Below are 9,870 nucleotides of genomic sequence, written 5' to 3'. Positions count from 1 at the left end.
AATGAAAATAGCTCATGTGGTGGAGAAATAAATAAATAAATAGAAATGAAACTATATCATGTTAATTAGAAATAAAGCAATAGGCTCCAAAAGAAATAGCTAAACCCAGAAGGCAGAGGTTGCAGTGAGCCGAGATTGCACCACTTTACTCCGGCCTGGTGACAGAGCAAGACTCCATCTCACAAAAAAAAAAAAAAAAAAAAAAAATGACATTGGCTAACAAGCACATATTAGGTATACACATTTATGGGGTACATGTATTTTGATAGAGGCAGGCAATGCATAGTAATCACAACATAGAAAATGGGGTATCCATCCCCTCAAGCATTTATCCTTTGTGTTGCAATCTATTATACTCTTTTAGTTATTTAAAATGTGCAATTAAATTATTTTTTACTATAGTCACCCTGTTGTGCTAGTAAATACTAGGCCTTTCTCATACTTTTTAACTATTTTTTTGTACCCATCTGTCCACTTTTGATATTAAGATTTTGCAAGCTTCGTAAAATGAGTTCTTTAGTTTTCATTCTCTTTCTATTCTTTTAAGTGTGTTAATGTAAAAATAGGAATAATCTGTTTTTTAAAATTTTGGCAAAACTCACATTTGTAACTGGTTAAGCCTGGAGATTTTCTGACATTGATGACTGATTTAATTATTTAATGCTTGATGTCCATTCATATTTTAAAATGTCTTTTGGAGTTAATTTTGGTAATTCCTATTTTCTAGTTGTCAAATTTATTGGCATAAAATTGTTCATAGTATCTTTTTTGATGTCTTAAAGCTTTACTATACCTGTTATGACCAATTCTGTCATAGAAAGAGTAAAATCTGTTCTGTTAGTTTATTTCTTTTTATTTATTTATTTATTTATTTTTGAGACGGAGTCTCTCTCTGTCGCCAGGCTGGAGTGCAGTGGCGCAATCCCGGCTCACTGCAACCTCTGACTCCCTGGTTCAAGTGATTCTCTTGCCTCAGCCTCCCGTGTAGCTGGGATTACAGGCGTGTGCCACCACACCCAACTAATTTTTTGTATTTCAGTAGAGACGGGGGTTTCACCATGTTGGCCAGCATGGTCTTGATCTCCTGACCTTGTGATCCACCCACCTCAGCCTCCCAAAGCCAATGTCATTCTTATGTAGCAGTACTAGCAGTAGTAGTAGTGATTGATAGGATCTTTTGAGCTCTTTATACATGTCAGACACAGTTTTAAGTCTTTTATAAATATTAACTCAGTCATCAAAACAGCCCTGATCAAGAAGGTTCTATTATTATCTCTATTTTATAAATTAGGATACTAATTCATAGGTAGTTAAATAATGTGCCCAGGACCTAGGCCATCTTCCAGAGTTCTGTAACAGTCAGGCTACTGCAGACTATAAACAGAGAAAACACCTGGTTCCAACTGGTCATTTGAAAACACAGAGCTGATTTGTTGCAAGTACACAGCTGCATCAAGATAAAAACACTGGCCAACACAACTGAACAAGAAAAAGAAATAATACTTTGAAGAACAGACAAAATTATATGTTTTCATAGATGATATAATTACCTACATTAAAAATCCAAGAGTATCTATAGACAAATCATTAAAACTAATAAGTTCTTTAGCAAGATTGCTAGATAAAAGTTAACGGTTTAATACATACCTGCAAAAATCTGTTAGGAATGATGCCTTTTTAAAATCTCATTCAAAGTGCAACCAAACTACAAGGTACCTAGGAATAAATAGAACAAGGGATATACAAGATCTGCATTGAGAAAAATTATAACTACTTTTTAAAAGGATAAAGGAGAAAAATACTATGATTTATAAATGGAAAAACCCAATGTCATATAACAATGATAATTTTCCCCCAAAAGACCTGTAAATTGAGTGCTATTCTAATCATGCAACTAACCACATTTTTCAAAGAAGTTGACAAGTCTTATAACTCATTTGGGGAAAGTAAGATACAATTCTGAAGAAGAATAAGGTGGGAGAAGGGAGAAGGAGCATTCCTTTCCAAACAGAAAGACTTAGCATAAAGCTATAATAGTTTGTTAAAGTATGGACTTTCTTAAAGAATACACAAACTTGGAAAAGAATAGCCTAGAAACAGACCATTATATATGGGAACTTGATATATAACAGAAGCTATACTATGAATCAAAGCAAAAGCTCTAGTTAATAAGTTTGGAAAATTTTTATTCAATTCCTATCACATCTTTTACTCAAAAAATAATCGTAATAGATTAACAATCTACATGGGAGGCTGGGCATGCTGGCTCACACCTGTAATCCCAGCACTTTGAGAGGCCAAGGCGGGCGGATTGCTTGAGCCCAGGAGTTTGAGACCAGCCTGGGCAACATGGGAAAACCCCGTCTCTACAGAAAACACACAAAAAATTAGCTGGGCATGGTAGTGTATACCTGTAGTCCCCCCTACTCAGGAGGCTGAGGTGGGAAGATCACCTGAGCCCGGGAAGTTGAGGCTACAATGAGCCATGATCATGCCACTGCCCTCCAGCGTGGGTGATGGAAGTAAGAACCTGTCTCAAAAAAAAAACCAAAAAATCTACACGGGAAAGGCAAAACTATAAAACGTTTATACAATAACATGTAAGAATATTTATCTGATATCAGGATAGGGAAAGATGCCTAAAACAAAATGGAACCCATAAACCATATAAGGAAACCTTAGTAAAATTGAAAAAGTTTAAATAAAATGTTCTGTATAACAAAAGACACATAAACATTGTTTAAAAACAGAGTGGAGAAAAATATTTGAATTGTGTACAATGAACAAATTAAAGTCAGTCCTCACTACTTGTAGATTCCTTATTTGTGAATTCACCTACTCGCTAAAATTTATTTGTAAACTCAAAATCAATACTGATGGTACTTTCACAGTCATTCACAGCCATGCACAGAGCAGTGAAAAATTAGAGCTACCTGAAACGCACATTCCCAGCTGAGGCCAAACAAGGCAGCATTCTGCCTTCTTGTTTCAGCTCTCATACTGTAAACAAACATCCTATTCAAGGTGTATTTAGTGCCATATCTTTGCGTTTTTGTGCTTTTTGGTAGTGACTTCCCTATTTAAAATGGCCGCAAAACATATCACCGAAGTGCTGTCTAATGTTCCTAAGCACAAGAGGTTGTGAGTGCCTTGTAGAGAAAATACATATGTCGCTTACCTATGTAACAAACCTGCACATCCTGCACATGTACCCGGAACTTAAAATTAAAATTAAAATTAAAAAAAAAGAAAATACTTGTGTTACATAAGCTTCCTTCAAGTAGGAGTTACAGTGCTGTTGGCCATGAACTCAATGCTAATGAATCAACAATATATATTAAACATGTGTCTTTAAGCAGAAACATACATAAAGCAAGTTTATGTATGGATCAGGTGATGAAAATGAAGTGAAGGAAGGCTCCCTGGAACCTAGCCCTGTATTTCCCCTGGGAGCAACGGTTCAGTATTCACTAATTCAGTGTTATTTGTGACTTTATAGAATATAACTACTGAGAATGAGAATCAACTGTACATTCATGAGTCTATGAAGATCACAAATCAAAAGGAAAAGACAAACAACCTGACAGAAAAATAGCAAAGTATACAAACAGACAAGACTCAGGAGAAGAAATCTGAAGAGCCAATAAATATAAAAAGTTGCTCACCTTATTTGTTCATCAGGAAAATGCAAACTAAAACTATAGTATGTCTTTTCACACCTGTCAAATTGGCAAAGACACAACTGTAAATGTTGACAAGGAGACAGAGAAGACAGAACACTTATACATGCACTGTTGTTGAAACTGTAACTTTGACTACTTTGGATAGCAATGTGGCAATCCCTATTATGGCTGAAAATGCACAGTTTGTATGACCCAACAAATCCACTTCTAGATAACACCTTATGGAGCCAGGTAAAATATGTATAGGATAAACATTGGTATTGAAAACAATAATAAAATGGCCAGGTGCGGTGTAATCCCAGCACTTTGGGAGGTGGAGGCAGGAGGATCACAAGGTTAGGAGTTCAAGACCAGCCTGGCCAACGTAGTGAAACCCTGTCTCTACTAAAAATATAAAAATTAGCCAGGCATGGTGGTGTGTGCCTGTAGTCCCACCTACTCGGGAGGCTGAGACAGGAGAATCGCTTGAACCCAGGAGGCAGAGGTTGCAGTGAGCTGAGATTGCACCATTGCACTCCAGCTTGGGCAACAGAGTGAGACTTTGTCTCTGTTTTTAAAAAATGAAGTGTCTAAATGTCATTAATATTGCAATGAGTAAGTAAACTCCGAGTTATATATCAGTAAAAATCAGTAAGCTAGATAAACATATATCAAACAAATATCAAAAACATTTTGCAGACTGAAAACACATTATAGAAGAATATGTATAATAGCAACTATAGAGGCTGGGCATGGTGGCTCACGCCTGTAATCCCAGCTCTTTGGGAGGTTGAGGCAGGTGGCTCGCGAGGTCAAGAGATCAAGACCATCCTGGCCAACATGGTGAAACCCCGTCTCTACTAAAAATACAAAAATTAGCTAGGTGTGGTGGTGCACGCCTGTAGTCCCAGCTACTCGGGAGGCTGAGGCAGGAGAATCGCTTGAACCCAGGAGGCAGAGGTTGCAGTGAGCCGAGATCGTGCCACTGCACTCCAGCCTGGTGACAGAACAAGACTTCGTCTCAAAAAAAAAAAAAAAAAGAAAAGAAAAAAGAATTAGCAGCTATACAAATTTTTAAAGCATGTACGTAATTTTGTTATGGTAGCACAAAAACCCACACAAGAATGGTGCAATGATGCATATAACTTTAAAGAGGAAGGAAATAGTATTGAAGATGGGACAATAACAAATTATATTAATACTAAAAAACTTTACCTATTGTATAAAATTATTCACTTAATCCTCAAAATAGCCCTATGAAGTAGGTACCATTATTCTGACTTTTCAGGTGAGAAAACTGGGGCACAATTAAGTAACATACTAGGAAATCCTTCTAATAGTAATATTGAGAAGGGGAAATATAATCATCAGTGTCTTCCTCAGGTTTTGGAGTTGGTAAAATTTACATTCTGAACAGTCTGGTGAGAGCTGGGCCTTTGAGTCCTTGACTTCTCTCAAAGAACAACTATAGGATGCCATGTTTGGGCTCACAGGCTGTCAGAAAATGGGCTCTATGTTTATTTTGATTAATTCAAAATAGTGTGAGGAGGTGTTAATGAGACATCATTTTATACTCTTTCATACCCTCAAACGTTGGAACAGTGGGGCTACCCTAGTAAAACTGGTCAAGGCATCCTTTCCTTTCATTCCAGGTATCACTTTTTAAATTTCAAATACTTTATTCACTTAACACATTTTGGGTTTTAATATATTAGTGTGACTTTTTAAAAGTCAGATTGGCAAATGCAGAATCATGTTGCAAGTTACTTCTTACAGTTCAGTGTTGTGTGAAATTTAATTTATATGGAATCAGAAACACAGAACTGGAAGAGACACTGGAGACTACTTCTGCCCCCTCATTTTACCAAGTAGCTTATGCAACATCCCATACAGATCAAAACTAGGATGCTATCCCATTGCCCAAGAAATATTAACTCCAGGAAAAGCAAAACAAGTCTTAGAATATTTACAGCTTCTAGCAGTAAAAACTGTTCAGAACTTGTGTCCAATCTGATTTCCTCAAACCTCCTCCATGTGGATATCCCTGAATGAAGAAAAACAACAACAGGATGCCACTGGGACCAGGCTCTAGGCTCAGACAGAGCCCCAGCCCTCCATTGGGTCAATTATTTGGTGACCATCCTGTGTCATTACAAACAGAAAAGTCTCCCTTGCTATAAATTAACTCATTGAAATCTAAGATACATTTGTTCTTTTTTTTTCTTTTTCTAAGATAAAGCATGTTAAATTCCTTATCACTAACAACAGGCTTATCTGTAGCAAAAAAAAAAAAAAAGTTGTAAGGATGAGTGCACTATTTCATGAACATTTCCTTACTTACCATGACACTTTTATTCTCTGACTAACCCTTACAAACAATCAAACAAAGCTCTAAAACTCAAACCCCCCAAAAGGGAAAAAACAACTCTAAGACATATTTAATTACCTTTAGCATATTTTAGCTGACTTTGTGGTGGCACTCCAATATTGTGCATTAGAGAGTTTGACAACACATATGACTTTTTAAAATCCTGATAATCCATGGATATTTCCTTTAAGCACTTCAAATATGTCATAAACAAGCATGGACATTGCACTGGCTCTCATGAAAATCTCATTCTAAAACCTATCAAGATGGTTTTCACTTTTCTTCCTAAAAGAGAGTGGTAAAGACAGATTCTAATTACTAAACATAAATGATAAGTATTTCCATTTAATAATTTCTTAATAAATTACATTTACATGTCTGTATTGAACATAAAATTTGAAGATAAATGGGTCTTACAAACAGAGAAGTAAACTTTAAAACGTAGTTTAGTGAAATTGTAAGAAAAAATTGAATTCTGACTTAAATTCTAATATTTTGTGCTTAATATAAAAATAGTCACTAATAGTTTATGAACCTGGGCAGCTCATATAGTGAAAACAAAATAGGAGGGGCAGAGGGTTTTTTTTCTCCCTTTTGTTTGTTCCTCTTGGCTCAAACCTCTCATAAAAATACACACCCCTGGCCCCATTAGATGTTAACACTGCCTTTCGAAGAAGCTAGGAACTATCACTAGGAGGCCCTTCACCTTCCATCCACCAAAGAACAATCCACTTGCTTATTTTCCCATACTGTGCACCCCATTCTACTGCTAGCAATGAAATGTTCTATCAAAGGCCTTATGCTTTTTCATTTCGGAATTCCATTTACAACCTATATCATCTATTTCTCCTTCTGTCTTGTTTCAAATATGCTCTAGAATTTCCTATCTTTAAAAAGAAAAAAATTCCTTTTTCCTCTAGATCCAGCTTCAGCTATCACCCCATAGGCATGTGTATCATACAGAGAAGAAGGAATTGGTGGGGCCATCTTTGAAGAGGATCTACCATAATAGCAACTTCACAATCCTTTCTTTACTTGACTTCATAGCAGCAAAAGACATACTAACACCCACCCTCTTTCTTGAAAGACTTTTATTTTGCATTCCATGACAACCCATGTATTAGTCTGTTTTCACACTGTGGAAACTAAAGACATACCTGAGACTGGGAAGAAAAAGAGGTTTAATTGACTCACAGTTCCACATGGTTAGGCAGGTCTCACAAACATGGCAGAAGATGAAGGAAGGGCAAAGGGACTTCTGACATGGCCGCAGGCAAAAGAGAGAGCTTGTGCAGAGAAACTCCCCTTTATAAAACCATCAGATCTCATGAGACTTATTCACTATCACAAGATCAGCACAGGAAAGACCCACCCCCATGATTCAATTACCTCCCACCAGTTCCTCCCAAGACATGTGGGAATTGTGGGAGTTACAATTCAAGATGAGATTTGGGTGGGGACACAGCCAAACCATATCACCCCACCTGGGTTATCCACCTCCCTGCTTAGACCCTCCAACCCAGTCAGCTTTGGTACACTTCCTTTGAGATGTCCTACATCTCTTGGGGGCCTTGCTCTTTTCATGGCCATTAAACATTGACTAGATGACCTCATCTTGCCCCATGGTTTTCAATACCTGCTATGTGCCAACAAGTCCTGAATCTGGACTCCAGCTCACATCCCACCCCTTACCAATCATGGTACATCTCAAACTGCCTACTAGAAACTCCAAAGCTACCTTGACCTCTTTTCAATCAAGCCTTTAGTCAAATATTATCTTTAGCACTTCCCTGAGCATTATGTAAAAAATAGCACTTTCACACCATCACTCTCTATCCCACTAATTATTTCTTTTTCTTAGCACATATCATCAAGTGATATACAATAAATTTATTTCACTACTTCATCATATCTCTTCCAACTTCATCTGTTTTGTTGGCTATGTGTCCCCAGCCTCTCTGTGCCAAATGTATTTCTTGTTCCTTATCTGCTGCTTCTCTTGAGGGTTAACACAGTATCCCAAGGATTTTGAAATGGCCACATTTAATACTCACCATCTCTCCTCCTCTTAATTTGCCGATAAAATTGCTAAATTCTCATTGCTATGAACACTGCCCATTATCCTTCTAGCTCCTAATCTGCCTCATAACTTGAGGATGGGGGGGAAATGGTTTTCCGAAGCCTTTGCTGTGTAAGCCTAGCTCTTATACTGACACTTCTGGTATTAGCATCATCCGAAGTGTAATAAAAATCAGCCAATAACTGTTCTCTGAAAATAGTTTAATTCTCACTCTAATAGTAGTGATCAGGTACATAGATCAAAAGCCAAGGTCTTTCCTAGAGTTTACTTCTCTGTTGATTTATGTATGTCTTTACGATATTTTAAATTTTAAAAAATAACAAATGCATGTAGATACAAGAGAACTTCATAGTCCTGAGACCTCCAATATTTAGAAGTGTGGAGATTGCAAAGTGACTGAGAAAGAGCAAGAGAGGAGGTCCCAGAAGCCAGAGAGCATTTCAAGGGGGAAGTGATGAACTGAGCCAAGAGTTGTTGCTTTTCTGGACAGAAGGAGGATGTGCAGGGAAGGCCATGGTGGTCTGGAGAGCTGCTCCAGTGAAGAGAAAGGGGTAAAATCAGTGAGCAATGGTTCTGTGCATGATAACCAGCAGGTCCAAGTGAACCAAACACAAGTGATAACACCAAGGGCTTTACATTGCAATTCTGGCTCCAATCCCCGCAGGGTCACTGGGTCTCAGAACAAATCACTTAAACTACTGCTCTTTGGTATCAATTGCAAATTGATGAGTGTAACAAATAGCATCTACCCACCCCACAGAATCCTTGGGTTCAAGGGTACAATGGACTGAATGTCTGTGTCCCCCCAAAAATCCATATGCTGAAACTGTAATCCCAATGTGATGATGTTTGGAGGTGGGACCTGTGGGAGGTGATAAAGTCATGAGGCTGGGACCCTCGTGACTGAGATTAGTGCCCCTATGAAAAGAAGCCAAAGAGATTGCTGGCTGTCTTTCTGCCACCTGAGGATACACAGGAAGTCAGCACTCTACAACTTGGAAGAGGCCCTCACCAGAACTCAACCGTGCTGGCATCCTGATTGTGGACTTCTAGCCTCCAGAACTATGAGAAATAAATTCCTGTTTGTAAGTCACTGGGTCCATGGGACTTGGTTACAGCAATCTGAGCTCGAAGACAAAGACTGAGCATGTACATGAAGGAACTTTTAAATTAGGAAAGCTCCGTGTACATGTTGGGTCCTATTTCAGACACTTCTAGGAGCCAAACAACCATATCATGGGCTCAAACTCAAGATTTGTGGACTCCTTCCTTCTCAGTATAAAGAGATGTTTTTATAAAGTTCACAAAATCTTATTAAACTAGAATTTTTTTAGTAGAAAATTTAGAACTTTTGAGAGTAGAAAACTGATTTAAAAAGGAATAGAAAGCTGATTTATAAAAAATCATTATTGTACTGAATCTTTGACTTTCAATGATGAGGAATTTTATTTTAGTCAATGTATTATACATCAAATGTAGGTTTAAAAAATGTAATACAGGTAGTCACACAATTATACTATGATACTTGCTAGTACTGAAATGCTGTGCTAGAAATATTTTAAGATTGAATCACAAAATTTAAGATTATTTATCAATAACCAATAATTTCTCCAATTAAATTATCATGAGCAGATTGAGCACAACAGCTCATCCAGGAAACTTTTTTTCAATATGGAGATAGAGTTTAAATTCAGAATGAACCACAGAGCATAAGAGTTCAGGTTCTGGGGCCGGAGGCTGAGGTATAATCCAGGCTCTCC

Source organism: Pan troglodytes, chromosome 7 (genome assembly GCF_028858775.2).
Source record: "Pan troglodytes isolate AG18354 chromosome 7, NHGRI_mPanTro3-v2.0_pri, whole genome shotgun sequence".
Classification (NCBI taxonomy): Eukaryota; Metazoa; Chordata; class Mammalia; order Primates; family Hominidae; genus Pan; species Pan troglodytes.
The sequence above is the reverse complement of the archived record's forward strand: the minus strand, read 5'-3'. Positions refer to the sequence as shown.